We start from the raw sequence: 15,569 nt of genomic DNA on the forward strand, positions 1-15,569 counted from the left end.
AGAACCGGGTTCCATTCCCGGGCAAGGAGTCAGCTCAAAAGCTGCCCGCAGAGCCAGGGCACTTTGCTGTTCCACGTCCGGATCTGCATGACAAGCTGGCTTGGCCACGAAGGCTCCAAGACGTGGCTCCGATGCAAGATTGGGATCAGCATCAGGCCCTGGCTCTGCCTCCTCGACTCAAAAGATTCAAACTGTGGGCCTAGATCAGGCTGCAGACCACCAGTCATTTCAAATCCTGGTTCCGCATCTAGATAGTGAGAGTTCAGAAGCAGCAAAGTTTGTCCTTTCACCCCTGAATCCGAGGAAAGATCTAGCTCAGCATCCGCGGCTTGCTAAGGTTGTTCGAACTCCACACCGATCTGTGTCCCCAGCTAAGCGTCAAAAACCAGGGTTGGAGGATGAGAAACGATCTTTGCGGATGGATGTCGATTATCCTGAAATTTCTCTAGAATCCCAGAAGGGCCCCGATGACTTGTCTGGAGGCCCCTGAGCCAGTTAAAACTAACCAATTTCAGCAAGAGGCCCTACCTATCTCAAAACCTAGAGACACCAGGAGAGCCAATCCTCTCCAGCCCAGCAGGAAGACCCAGCTGAGCCTCCACAGCGCCCCGAGGAGGCAGAACTTTCTCCAACCGAGCAGGAAGGAGGTCCCAGCTACGTATGTTGAGTCCGGGGAGGAGGTAGAACATTCTCTAACACAGCAGGAGGCCCCAGCTCATCCTCCGAAGCCCCCCGAGGACACAGAACTTTGTCCAACCCAGCAGCAGGTTCCAGATCCACCTGCACAGCCCCCGGAGGATGGAGAACTGTCACTAACGCGGCAGGAGGCTCCAGCTCAAAGTGCACAGTCCCTCCTGTGGATGTCGAACCTTCTCCTGGTCAGCAGGAGCAGCCAGTTCAGAAGCCTGCTGGGTCTCCTGGGGAGTGTAAACCTTCTTCAGTTCAGCAAGAGGCCCCAAGTCAGGCTCCCGAGTTCCCTGTGAAGAGTATAGCTCAAACTCCACCACATCATGAGGTGACGGTTCAACCCCCAAGTCAGGACCAAGCTCACGATTATAACTTGCCCGTCGTTACAGTTGTAGCCCAGACGTAGCCCACTAACCTGCGGGTGTGGTCATTACCATAAGCACACGGCCTACCGTGGGGGCTGAAACTTCTCCAGGCCAGCAGGAGACCTCAGCCCAGCGTCCAGGCCTCCCTGTGGAGGCCGAACCTTCTCCCAGTGAGCAGGGGCAGCCAGCTCAGACTTCGGGGTGTCCCGAGGAGAGTGAACCTTGTCCAATCCAACAGGAGCAATCAGCTCAGGCTCCAGAGCATCACGAAGTGACAGTTTTACCTCCACGTCACCAACACACTAAGTATTCAAACTTGCCCAATATTAACCCCCCAGGGCTGCAGCTTACCATAACAATAGAGGCGGCTGCAGAGGTGGGGACTTTTCCAGTCTGCCACCAGTCCACAGCTCAGCCCTCATGGCCAACTCATGACGCCGAACCTTCTACAACCCAGCAGGAGGTGCCCACTCTGCCTCCAGGGCCTCCTGAACAGGTGGAGCCTTTTTCATTTCAACAAGAAGCTTCAGTTCGACCTGCAGAACCTATTGAGGGGGAGAAACCCTCCTTAACCCAGCGGGAGGCTGCGGCCGAAAATCCACAGACCACTGAGGAGGAGGAACCTTCTGCCACCCGGCAGGACCCCTAGGTCAGCCTCTAGAGCTCCCTATTGAAGTCGTAGCTCAACCTCTAGAGCCTCAAGAGGTAACAGCGTCCCCTGTAGGGGCACGATCAAGTTCAGCCTCCAACATTGCACACTGTTGCTGGTAAATCTATGAATGTCTTGGTTACCACTAGGGTCCAGAGCTCACTGCTGAGGTTGAAACGTCAACCCCACCGGAGGCCCCAGCTCAGTCCACAGTGTCTCCCGAAGAGTTTGGAACGTTGAGAGACCAGCAAGAGGTTACAGTCCGGCAGCTAAGCCCCTCTGAAGCGCATGGACATTCATTCACCAGTCCATCAGGAGGCCCTCACTCAGCCCGAAGAGCTTCCGAAGCAACCTTCCCCAAGCCAGCAAGAGAGCTCAGCTCCGTCTCCCGAGCCCCCTGAGGGTGTTGAACCTCCAGCAGTCCAGCAGGACTACCCAACGCAGCCACCAGCATCCTCTTTGGAGGATTCAGGTCACAGTCCACTGAAGGACGAGATGACATTTTCACCACTAGGTCTGCCTTTTATCTCCAGAGGTCATGAGTCCACACTGCCTGGTACAACAGTTATGCATGTGCATGTGGAGCTCACCGTGACTCCTCCAGAGCCTAGTGCCCATGTGGAACCTTCTCCAGTCTGGCAGGAGGGCCCTGCGAAGCCTTCGGTTCGCGCCGGGCAGCCTGAATTTTCCCCATCCCAATCCCAACCCGCTGGCCAAACTCCAGAGTTCCCTTGAAAATGTTGAAATTGATCTAGCCCAGCGAGGGGCCTCAGCTCAGACTCCAGATCATCTTCAGGAGGTAGGCCCTTCTCCAGTCCAACAGGAGGCTCCTGCTGGGCCACCAGAGCCCTCTATGGACGTTGAACCACCTGTGAACCAGCAGGAGGCCCCAGGTCTGCCACTAGAGCCTCCTGAAGAGGAGCCTGAGCTTTAGCCCGTGCCCAGGACGCTGCAGCTCCACCTTCAGAGCCACCTAAAAAGGTGGAACCTTCCCCACCTCAGCAGGCGACCGCCATCTTAACCTGCAGAACTGCCTGAGAATGTAGACTCATCCCCGGACCACCAAGGGGCCCTTCCTCAGTCTCCAGGTCCCGCCAAGGAGGCAGAACCTCCTCCAGTTCTGCACGAGGTCCCAGCTTGGCCGGCAGAGTCCTCTGGGCTGGCCCCGGCTCAGCCTCCAGAGCCACCTAAGGACGTGGTAGCTCCACCACCAATGCATTATGAGATGACCGTTCCAACACAAACCAAGTCAGGATCAAGCTCAGAATCCAACGTTGCCCATTATCACATTTCAACCTTTGGACCGGGACATGACCAGCACTCCAGAACCCACTGGTCAGGCTGAACATTCTGCAGCCCTAAAGGAGACTACAGCTCCCTCTCCAAAGCCCCCCGGAGGTAACCTATCCACATGCACACTGGGCTCAGCCTCCGAACCTGACTCGAGTCACAGATCAACTTTCCATCTGGCACTCCCCAAAACTCCAGAACCCACTGTGGAGGTTGAACACTCTCCAACAATGCACGAGAACCCAACTCAGCTTCCACGGCCACCTACAGAGGTCGTAGCTCAACCTCCGGTGTATGAAGATGAGACAGTTTCAACACCAGCATCACCTGTGCTTATAGCCCTGGCAGACCCGGGGGCCTTTGACGACACGGGAGCCTCTGCTGCCTCCCAGCTGTTGGTCCCAACACAGGAATGGCTCGAGAACTTGGTTCCATTCCCGGGCAAGGAGTCAGCTCAAAAGCTGCCCGCAGAGCCAGGGCACTTTGCTGTTCCACGTCCGGATCTGCATGACAAGCTGGCTTGGCCACGAAGGCTCCAAGACGTGGCTCCGATGCAAGATTGGGATCAGCATCAGGCCCTGGCTCTGCCTCCTCGACTCAAAAGATTCAAACTGTGGGCCTAGATCAGGCTGCAGACCACCAGTCATTTCAAATCCTGGTTCCGCATCTAGATAGTGAGAGTTCAGAAGCAGCAAAGTTTGTCCTTTCACCCCTGAATCCGAGGAAAGATCTAGCTCAGCATCCGCGGCTTGCTAAGGTTGTTTGAACTCCACACCGATCTGTGTCCCCAGCTAAGCGTCAAAAACCAGGGTTGGAGGATGAGAAACGATCTTTGCGGATGGATGTCGATTATCCTGAAATTTCTCTAGAATCCCAGAAGGGCCCCGATGACTTGTCTGGAGGCCCCTGAGCCAGTTAAAACTAACCAATTTCAGCAAGAGGCCCTACCTATCTCAAAACCTAGAGACACCAGGAGAGCCAATCCTCTCCAGCCCAGCAGGAAGACCCAGCTGAGCCTCCACAGCGCCCCGAGGAGGCAGAACTTTCTCCAACCGAGCAGGAAGGAGGTCCCAGCTACGTATGTTGAGTCCGGGGAGGAGGTAGAACATTCTCTAACACAGCAGGAGGCCCCAGCTCATCCTCCGAAGCCCCCCGAGGACACAGAACTTTGTCCAACCCAGCAGCAGGTTCCAGATCCACCTGCACAGCCCCCGGAGGATGGAGAACTGTCACTAACGCGGCAGGAGGCTCCAGCTCAAAGTGCACAGTCCCTCCTGTGGATGTCGAACCTTCTCCTGGTCAGCAGGAGCAGCCAGTTCAGAAGCCTGCTGGGTCTCCTGGGGAGTGTAAACCTTCTTCAGTTCAGCAAGAGGCCCCAAGTCAGGCTCCCGAGTTCCCTGTGAAGAGTATAGCTCAAACTCCACCACATCATGAGGTGACGGTTCAACCCCCAAGTCAGGACCAAGCTCACGATTATAACTTGCCCGTCGTTACAGTTGTAGCCCAGACGTAGCCCACTAACCTGCGGGTGTGGTCATTACCATAAGCACACGGCCTACCGTGGGGGCTGAAACTTCTCCAGGCCAGCAGGAGACCTCAGCCCAGCGTCCAGGCCTCCCTGTGGAGGCCGAACCTTCTCCCAGTGAGCAGGGGCAGCCAGCTCAGACTTCGGGGTGTCCCGAGGAGAGTGAACCTTGTCCAATCCAACAGGAGCAATCAGCTCAGGCTCCAGAGCATCACGAAGTGACAGTTTTACCTCCACGTCACCAACACACTAAGTATTCAAACTTGCCCAATATTAACCCCCCAGGGCTGCAGCTTACCATAACAATAGAGGCGGCTGCAGAGGTGGGGACTTTTCCAGTCTGCCACCAGTCCACAGCTCAGCCCTCATGGCCAACTCATGACGCCGAACCTTCTACAACCCAGCAGGAGGTGCCCACTCTGCCTCCAGGGCCTCCTGAACAGGTGGAGCCTTTTTCATTTCAACAAGAAGCTTCAGTTCGACCTGCAGAACCTATTGAGGGGGAGAAACCCTCCTTAACCCAGCGGGAGGCTGCGGCCGAAAATCCACAGACCACTGAGGAGGAGGAACCTTCTGCCACCCGGCAGGACCCCTAGGTCAGCCTCTAGAGCTCCCTATTGAAGTCGTAGCTCAACCTCTAGAGCCTCAAGAGGTAACAGCGTCCCCTGTAGGGCACGATCAAGTTCAGCCTCCAACATTGCACACTGTTGCTGGTAAATCTATGAATGTCTTGGTTACCACTAGGGTCCAGAGCTCACTGCTGAGGTTGAAACGTCAACCCCACCGGAGGCCCCAGCTCAGTCCACAGTGTCTCCCGAAGAGTTTGGAACGTTGAGAGACCAGCAAGAGGTTACAGTCCGGCAGCTAAGCCCCTCTGAAGCGCATGGACATTCATTCACCAGTCCATCAGGAGGCCCTCACTCAGCCCGAAGAGCTTCCGAAGCAACCTTCCCCAAGCCAGCAAGAGAGCTCAGCTCCGTCTCCCGAGCCCCCTGAGGGTGTTGAACCTCCAGCAGTCCAGCAGGACTACCCAACGCAGCCACCAGCATCCTCTTTGGAGGATTCAGGTCACAGTCCACTGAAGGACGAGATGACATTTTCACCACTAGGTCTGCCTTTTATCTCCAGAGGTCATGAGTCCACACTGCCTGGTACAACAGTTATGCATGTGCATGTGGAGCTCACCGTGACTCCTCCAGAGCCTAGTGCCCATGTGGAACCTTCTCCAGTCTGGCAGGAGGGCCCTGCGAAGCCTTCGGTTCGCGCCGGGCAGCCTGAATTTTCCCCATCCCAATCCCAACCCGCTGGCCAAACTCCAGAGTTCCCTTGAAAATGTTGAAATTGATCTAGCCCAGCGAGGGGCCTCAGCTCAGACTCCAGATCATCTTCAGGAGGTAGGCCCTTCTCCAGTCCAACAGGAGGCTCCTGCTGGGCCACCAGAGCCCTCTATGGACGTTGAACCACCTGTGAACCAGCAGGAGGCCCCAGGTCTGCCACTAGAGCCTCCTGAAGAGGAGCCTGAGCTTTAGCCCGTGCCCAGGACGCTGCAGCTCCACCTTCAGAGCCACCTAAAAAGGTGGAACCTTCCCCACCTCAGCAGGTGACCGCCATCTTAACCTGCACTGCCTGAGAATGTAGACTCATCCCCGGACCACCAAGGGGCCCTTCCTCAGTCTCCAGGTCCCGCCAAGGAGGCAGAACCTCCTCCAGTTCTGCACGAGGTCCCAGCTTGGCCGGCAGAGTCCTCTGGGCTGGCCCCGGCTCAGCCTCCAGAGCCACCTAAGGACGTGGTAGCTCCACCACCAATGCATTATGAGATGACCGTTCCAACACAAACCAAGTCAGGATCAAGCTCAGAATCCAACGTTGCCCATTATCACATTTCAACCTTTGGACCGGGACATGACCAGCACTCCAGAACCCACTGGTCAGGCTGAACATTCTGCAGCCCTAAAGGAGACTACAGCTCCCTCTCCAAAGCCCCCCGGAGGTAACCTATCCACATGCACACTGGGCTCAGCCTCCGAACCTGACTCGAGTCACAGATCAACCTTTCCATCTGGCACTCCCCAAAACTCCAGAACCCACTGTGGAGGTTGAACACTCTCCAACAATGCACGAGAACCCAACTCAGCTTCCACGGCCACCTACAGAGGTCGTAGCTCAACCTCCGGTGTATGAAGATGAGACAGTTTCAACACCAGCATCACCTGTGCTTATAGCCCTGGCAGACCCGGGGGCCTTTGACGACACGGGAGCCTCTGCTGCCTCCCAGCTGTTGGTCCCAACACAGGAATGGCTCGAGAACCGGGTTCCATTCCCGGGCAAGGAGTCAGCTCAAAAGCTGCCCGCAGAGCCAGGGCACTTTGCTGTTCCACGTCCGGATCTGCATGACAAGCTGGCTTGGCCACGAAGGCTCCAAGACGTGGCTCCGATGCAAGATTGGGATCAGCATCAGGCCCTGGCTCTGCCTCCTCGACTCAAAAGATTCAAACTGTGGGCCTAGATCAGGCTGCAGACCACCAGTCATTTCAAATCCTGGTTCCGCATCTAGATAGTGAGAGTTCAGAAGCAGCAAAGTTTGTCCTTTCACCCCTGAATCCGAGGAAAGATCTAGCTCAGCATCCGCGGCTTGCTAAGGTTGTTCGAACTCCACACCGATCTGTGTCCCCAGCTAAGCGTCAAAAACCAGGGTTGGAGGATGAGAAACGATCTTTGCGGATGGATGTCGATTATCCTGAAATTTCTCTAGAATCCCAGAAGGGCCCCGATGACTTGTCTGGAGGCCCCTGAGCCAGTTAAAACTAACCAATTTCAGCAAGAGGCCCTACCTATCTCAAAACCTAGAGACACCAGGAGAGCCAATCCTCTCCAGCCCAGCAGGAAGACCCAGCTGAGCCTCCACAGCGCCCCGAGGAGGCAGAACTTTCTCCAACCGAGCAGGAAGGAGGTCCCAGCTACGTATGTTGAGTCCGGGGAGGAGGTAGAACATTCTCTAACACAGCAGGAGGCCCCAGCTCATCCTCCGAAGCCCCCCGAGGACACAGAACTTTGTCCAACCCAGCAGCAGGTTCCAGATCCACCTGCACAGCCCCCGGAGGATGGAGAACTGTCACTAACGCGGCAGGAGGCTCCAGCTCAAAGTGCACAGTCCCTCCTGTGGATGTCGAACCTTCTCCTGGTCAGCAGGAGCAGCCAGTTCAGAAGCCTGCTGGGTCTCCTGGGGAGTGTAAACCTTCTTCAGTTCAGCAAGAGGCCCCAAGTCAGGCTCCCGAGTTCCCTGTGAAGAGTATAGCTCAAACTCCACCACATCATGAGGTGACGGTTCAACCCCCAAGTCAGGACCAAGCTCACGATTATAACTTGCCCGTCGTTACAGTTGTAGCCCAGACGTAGCCCACTAACCTGCGGGTGTGGTCATTACCATAAGCACACGGCCTACCGTGGGGGCTGAAACTTCTCCAGGCCAGCAGGAGACCTCAGCCCAGCGTCCAGGCCTCCCTGTGGAGGCCGAACCTTCTCCCAGTGAGCAGGGGCAGCCAGCTCAGACTTCGGGGTGTCCCGAGGAGAGTGAACCTTGTCCAATCCAACAGGAGCAATCAGCTCAGGCTCCAGAGCATCACGAAGTGACAGTTTTACCTCCACGTCACCAACACACTAAGTATTCAAACTTGCCCAATATTAACCCCCCAGGGCTGCAGCTTACCATAACAATAGAGGCGGCTGCAGAGGTGGGGACTTTTCCAGTCTGCCACCAGTCCACAGCTCAGCCCTCATGGCCAACTCATGACGCCGAACCTTCTACAACCCAGCAGGAGGTGCCCACTCTGCCTCCAGGGCCTCCTGAACAGGTGGAGCCTTTTTCATTTCAACAAGAAGCTTCAGTTCGACCTGCAGAACCTATTGAGGGGGAGAAACCCTCCTTAACCCAGCGGGAGGCTGCGGCCGAAAATCCACAGACCACTGAGGAGGAGGAACCTTCTGCCACCCGGCAGGACCCCTAGGTCAGCCTCTAGAGCTCCCTATTGAAGTCGTAGCTCAACCTCTAGAGCCTCAAGAGGTAACAGCGTCCCCTGTAGGGGCACGATCAAGTTCAGCCTCCAACATTGCACACTGTTGCTGGTAAATCTATGAATGTCTTGGTTACCACTAGGGTCCAGAGCTCACTGCTGAGGTTGAAACGTCAACCCCACCGGAGGCCCCAGCTCAGTCCACAGTGTCTCCCGAAGAGTTTGGAACGTTGAGAGACCAGCAAGAGGTTACAGTCCGGCAGCTAAGCCCCTCTGAAGCGCATGGACATTCATTCACCAGTCCATCAGGAGGCCCTCACTCAGCCCGAAGAGCTTCCGAAGCAACCTTCCCCAAGCCAGCAAGAGAGCTCAGCTCCGTCTCCCGAGCCCCCTGAGGGTGTTGAACCTCCAGCAGTCCAGCAGGACTACCCAACGCAGCCACCAGCATCCTCTTTGGAGGATTCAGGTCACAGTCCACTGAAGGACGAGATGACATTTTCACCACTAGGTCTGCCTTTTATCTCCAGAGGTCATGAGTCCACACTGCCTGGTACAACAGTTATGCATGTGCATGTGGAGCTCACCGTGACTCCTCCAGAGCCTAGTGCCCATGTGGAACCTTCTCCAGTCTGGCAGGAGGGCCCTGCGAAGCCTTCGGTTCGCGCCGGGCAGCCTGAATTTTCCCCATCCCAATCCCAACCCGCTGGCCAAACTCCAGAGTTCCCTTGAAAATGTTGAAATTGATCTAGCCCAGCGAGGGGCCTCAGCTCAGACTCCAGATCATCTTCAGGAGGTAGGCCCTTCTCCAGTCCAACAGGAGGCTCCTGCTGGGCCACCAGAGCCCTCTATGGACGTTGAACCACCTGTGAACCAGCAGGAGGCCCCAGGTCTGCCACTAGAGCCTCCTGAAGAGGAGCCTGAGCTTTAGCCCGTGCCCAGGACGCTGCAGCTCCACCTTCAGAGCCACCTAAAAAGGTGGAACCTTCCCCACCTCAGCAGGCGACCGCCATCTTAACCTGCAGAACTGCCTGAGAATGTAGACTCATCCCCGGACCACCAAGGGGCCCTTCCTCAGTCTCCAGGTCCCGCCAAGGAGGCAGAACCTCCTCCAGTTCTGCACGAGGTCCCAGCTTGGCCGGCAGAGTCCTCTGGGCTGGCCCCGGCTCAGCCTCCAGAGCCACCTAAGGACGTGGTAGCTCCACCACCAATGCATTATGAGATGACCGTTCCAACACAAACCAAGTCAGGATCAAGCTCAGAATCCAACGTTGCCCATTATCACATTTCAACCTTTGGACCGGGACATGACCAGCACTCCAGAACCCACTGGTCAGGCTGAACATTCTGCAGCCCTAAAGGAGACTACAGCTCCCTCTCCAAAGCCCCCCGGAGGTAACCTATCCACATGCACACTGGGCTCAGCCTCCGAACCTGACTCGAGTCACAGATCAACCTTTCCATCTGGCACTCCCCAAAACTCCAGAACCCACTGTGGAGGTTGAACACTCTCCAACAATGCACGAGAACCCAACTCAGCTTCCACGGCCACCTACAGAGGTCGTAGCTCAACCTCCGGTGTATGAAGATGAGACAGTTTCAACACCAGCATCACCTGTGCTTATAGCCCTGGCAGACCCGGGGGCCTTTGACGACACGGGAGCCTCTGCTGCCTCCCAGCTGTTGGTCCCAACACAGGAATGGCTCGAGAACCGGGTTCCATTCCCGGGCAAGGAGTCAGCTCAAAAGCTGCCCGCAGAGCCAGGGCACTTTGCTGTTCCACGTCCGGATCTGCATGACAAGCTGGCTTGGCCACGAAGGCTCCAAGACGTGGCTCCGATGCAAGATTGGGATCAGCATCAGGCCCTGGCTCTGCCTCCTCGACTCAAAAGATTCAAACTGTGGGCCTAGATCAGGCTGCAGACCACCAGTCATTTCAAATCCTGGTTCCGCATCTAGATAGTGAGAGTTCAGAAGCAGCAAAGTTTGTCCTTTCACCCCTGAATCCGAGGAAAGATCTAGCTCAGCATCCGCGGCTTGCTAAGGTTGTTCGAACTCCACACCGATCTGTGTCCCCAGCTAAGCGTCAAAAACCAGGGTTGGAGGATGAGAAACGATCTTTGCGGATGGATGTCGATTATCCTGAAATTTCTCTAGAATCCCAGAAGGGCCCCGATGACTTGTCTGGAGGCCCCTGAGCCAGTTAAAACTAACCAATTTCAGCAAGAGGCCCTACCTATCTCAAAACCTAGAGACACCAGGAGAGCCAATCCTCTCCAGCCCAGCAGGAAGACCCAGCTGAGCCTCCACAGCGCCCCGAGGAGGCAGAACTTTCTCCAACCGAGCAGGAAGGAGGTCCCAGCTACGTATGTTGAGTCCGGGGAGGAGGTAGAACATTCTCTAACACAGCAGGAGGCCCCAGCTCATCCTCCGAAGCCCCCCGAGGACACAGAACTTTGTCCAACCCAGCAGCAGGTTCCAGATCCACCTGCACAGCCCCCGGAGGATGGAGAACTGTCACTAACGCGGCAGGAGGCTCCAGCTCAAAGTGCACAGTCCCTCCTGTGGATGTCGAACCTTCTCCTGGTCAGCAGGAGCAGCCAGTTCAGAAGCCTGCTGGGTCTCCTGGGGAGTGTAAACCTTCTTCAGTTCAGCAAGAGGCCCCAAGTCAGGCTCCCGAGTTCCCTGTGAAGAGTATAGCTCAAACTCCACCACATCATGAGGTGACGGTTCAACCCCCAAGTCAGGACCAAGCTCACGATTATAACTTGCCCGTCGTTACAGTTGTAGCCCAGACGTAGCCCACTAACCTGCGGGTGTGGTCATTACCATAAGCACACGGCCTACCGTGGGGGCTGAAACTTCTCCAGGCCAGCAGGAGACCTCAGCCCAGCGTCCAGGCCTCCCTGTGGAGGCCGAACCTTCTCCCAGTGAGCAGGGGCAGCCAGCTCAGACTTCGGGGTGTCCCGAGGAGAGTGAACCTTGTCCAATCCAACAGGAGCAATCAGCTCAGGCTCCAGAGCATCACGAAGTGACAGTTTTACCTCCACGTCACCAACACACTAAGTATTCAAACTTGCCCAATATTAACCCCCCAGGGCTGCAGCTTACCATAACAATAGAGGCGGCTGCAGAGGTGGGGACTTTTCCAGTCTGCCACCAGTCCACAGCTCAGCCCTCATGGCCAACTCATGACGCCGAACCTTCTACAACCCAGCAGGAGGTGCCCACTCTGCCTCCAGGGCCTCCTGAACAGGTGGAGCCTTTTTCATTTCAACAAGAAGCTTCAGTTCGACCTGCAGAACCTATTGAGGGGGAGAAACCCTCCTTAACCCAGCGGGAGGCTGCGGCCGAAAATCCACAGACCACTGAGGAGGAGGAACCTTCTGCCACCCGGCAGGACCCCTAGGTCAGCCTCTAGAGCTCCCTATTGAAGTCGTAGCTCAACCTCTAGAGCCTCAAGAGGTAACAGCGTCCCCTGTAGGGGCACGATCAAGTTCAGCCTCCAACATTGCACACTGTTGCTGGTAAATCTATGAATGTCTTGGTTACCACTAGGGTCCAGAGCTCACTGCTGAGGTTGAAACGTCAACCCCACCGGAGGCCCCAGCTCAGTCCACAGTGTCTCCCGAAGAGTTTGGAACGTTGAGAGACCAGCAAGAGGTTACAGTCCGGCAGCTAAGCCCCTCTGAAGCGCATGGACATTCATTCACCAGTCCATCAGGAGGCCCTCACTCAGCCCGAAGAGCTTCCGAAGCAACCTTCCCCAAGCCAGCAAGAGAGCTCAGCTCCGTCTCCCGAGCCCCCTGAGGGTGTTGAACCTCCAGCAGTCCAGCAGGACTACCCAACGCAGCCACCAGCATCCTCTTTGGAGGATTCAGGTCACAGTCCACTGAAGGACGAGATGACATTTTCACCACTAGGTCTGCCTTTTATCTCCAGAGGTCATGAGTCCACACTGCCTGGTACAACAGTTATGCATGTGCATGTGGAGCTCACCGTGACTCCTCCAGAGCCTAGTGCCCATGTGGAACCTTCTCCAGTCTGGCAGGAGGGCCCTGCGAAGCCTTCGGTTCGCGCCGGGCAGCCTGAATTTTCCCCATCCCAATCCCAACCCGCTGGCCAAACTCCAGAGTTCCCTTGAAAATGTTGAAATTGATCTAGCCCAGCGAGGGGCCTCAGCTCAGACTCCAGATCATCTTCAGGAGGTAGGCCCTTCTCCAGTCCAACAGGAGGCTCCTGCTGGGCCACCAGAGCCCTCTATGGACGTTGAACCACCTGTGAACCAGCAGGAGGCCCCAGGTCTGCCACTAGAGCCTCCTGAAGAGGAGCCTGAGCTTTAGCCCGTGCCCAGGACGCTGCAGCTCCACCTTCAGAGCCACCTAAAAAGGTGGAACCTTCCCCACCTCAGCAGGCGACCGCCATCTTAACCTGCAGAACTGCCTGAGAATGTAGACTCATCCCCGGACCACCAAGGGGCCCTTCCTCAGTCTCCAGGTCCCGCCAAGGAGGCAGAACCTCCTCCAGTTCTGCACGAGGTCCCAGCTTGGCCGGCAGAGTCCTCTGGGCTGGCCCCGGCTCAGCCTCCAGAGCCACCTAAGGACGTGGTAGCTCCACCACCAATGCATTATGAGATGACCGTTCCAACACAAACCAAGTCAGGATCAAGCTCAGAATCCAACGTTGCCCATTATCACATTTCAACCTTTGGACCGGGACATGACCAGCACTCCAGAACCCACTGGTCAGGCTGAACATTCTGCAGCCCTAAAGGAGACTACAGCTCCCTCTCCAAAGCCCCCCGGAGGTAACCTATCCACATGCACACTGGGCTCAGCCTCCGAACCTGACTCGAGTCACAGATCAACCTTTCCATCTGGCACTCCCCAAAACTCCAGAACCCACTGTGGAGGTTGAACACTCTCCAACAATGCACGAGAACCCAACTCAGCTTCCACGGCCACCTACAGAGGTCGTAGCTCAACCTCCGGTGTATGAAGATGAGACAGTTTCAACACCAGCATCACCTGTGCTTATAGCCCTGGCAGACCCGGGGGCCTTTGACGACACGGGAGCCTCTGCTGCCTCCCAGCTGTTGGTCCCAACACAGGAATGGCTCGAGAACCGGGTTCCATTCCCGGGCAAGGAGTCAGCTCAAAAGCTGCCCGCAGAGCCAGGGCACTTTGCTGTTCCACGTCCGGATCTGCATGACAAGCTGGCTTGGCCACGAAGGCTCCAAGACGTGGCTCCGATGCAAGACTGGGATCAGCATCAGGCCCTGGCTCTGCCTCCTCGACTCAAAAGATTCAAACTGTGGGCCTAGATCAGGCTGCAGACCACCAGTCATTTCAAATCCTGGTTCCGCATCTAGATAGTGAGAGTTCAGAAGCAGCAAAGTTTGTCCTTTCACCCCTGAATCCGAGGAAAGATCTAGCTCAGCATCCGCGGCTTGCTAAGGTTGTTCGAACTCCACACCGATCTGTGTCCCCAGCTAAGCGTCAAAAACCAGGGTTGGAGGATGAGAAACGATCTTTGCGGATGGATGTCGATTATCCTGAAATTTCTCTAGAATCCCAGAAGGGCCCCGATGACTTGTCTGGAGGCCCCTGAGCCAGTTAAAACTAACCAATTTCAGCAAGAGGCCCTACCTATCTCAAAACCTAGAGACACCAGGAGAGCCAATCCTCTCCAGCCCAGCAGGAAGACCCAGCTGAGCCTCCACAGCGCCCCGAGGAGGCAGAACTTTCTCCAACCGAGCAGGAAGGAGGTCCCAGCTACGTATGTTGAGTCCGGGGAGGAGGTAGAACATTCTCTAACACAGCAGGAGGCCCCAGCTCATCCTCCGAAGCCCCCCGAGGACACAGAACTTTGTCCAACCCAGCAGCAGGTTCCAGATCCACCTGCACAGCCCCCGGAGGATGGAGAACTGTCACTAACGCGGCAGGAGGCTCCAGCTCAAAGTGCACAGTCCCTCCTGTGGATGTCGAACCTTCTCCTGGTCAGCAGGAGCAGCCAGTTCAGAAGCCTGCTGGGTCTCCTGGGGAGTGTAAACCTTCTTCAGTTCAGCAAGAGGCCCCAAGTCAGGCTCCCGAGTTCCCTGTGAAGAGTATAGCTCAAACTCCACCACATCATGAGGTGACGGTTCAACCCCCAAGTCAGGACCAAGCTCACGATTATAACTTGCCCGTCGTTACAGTTGTAGCCCAGACGTAGCCCACTAACCTGCGGGTGTGGTCATTACCATAAGCACACAGCCTACCGTGGGGGCTGAAACTTCTCCAGGCCAGCAGGAGACCTCAGCCCAGCGTCCAGGCCTCCCTGTGGAGGCCGAACCTTCTCCCAGTGAGCAGGGGCAGCCAGCTCAGACTTCGGGGTGTCCCGAGGAGAGTGAACCTTGTCCAATCCAACAGGAGCAATCAGCTCAGGCTCCAGAGCATCACGAAGTGACAGTTTTACCTCCACGTCACCAACACACTAAGTATTCAAACTTGCCCAATATTAACCCCCCAGGGCTGCAGCTTACCATAACAATAGAGGCGGCTGCAGAGGTGGGGACTTTTCCAGTCTGCCACCAGTCCACAGCTCTGCCCTCATGGCCAACTCATGACGCCGAACCTTCTACAACCCAGCAGGAGGTGCCAACTCTGCCTCCAGGGCCTCCTGAACAGGTGGAGCCTTTTTCATTTCAACAAGAAGCTTCAGTTCAACCTGCAGAACCTATTGAGGAGGAGAAACCCTCCTTAACCCAGCGAGAGGATGCGGCCGAATATCCACAGACCACTGAGGAGGAGGAACCTTCTGCCACCCGGCAGGACCCCTAGGTCAGCCTCTAGAGCTCCCTATTGAAGTCGTAGCTCAACCTCTAGAGCCTCAAGAGGTAACAGCGTCCCCTGTAGGGCACGATCAAGTTCAGCCTCCAACATTGCACACTGTTGCTGGTAAATCTATGAATGTCTTGGTTACCACTAGGGTCCAGAGCTCACTGCTGAGGTTGAAACGTCAACCCCACCGGAGGCCCCAGCTCAGTCCACAGTGTCTCCCGAAGA

The sequence above is a fragment of the Cynocephalus volans genome, chromosome 12 (assembly GCF_027409185.1).
Source record: "Cynocephalus volans isolate mCynVol1 chromosome 12, mCynVol1.pri, whole genome shotgun sequence".
NCBI classification, from domain to species: domain Eukaryota; kingdom Metazoa; phylum Chordata; class Mammalia; order Dermoptera; family Cynocephalidae; genus Cynocephalus; species Cynocephalus volans.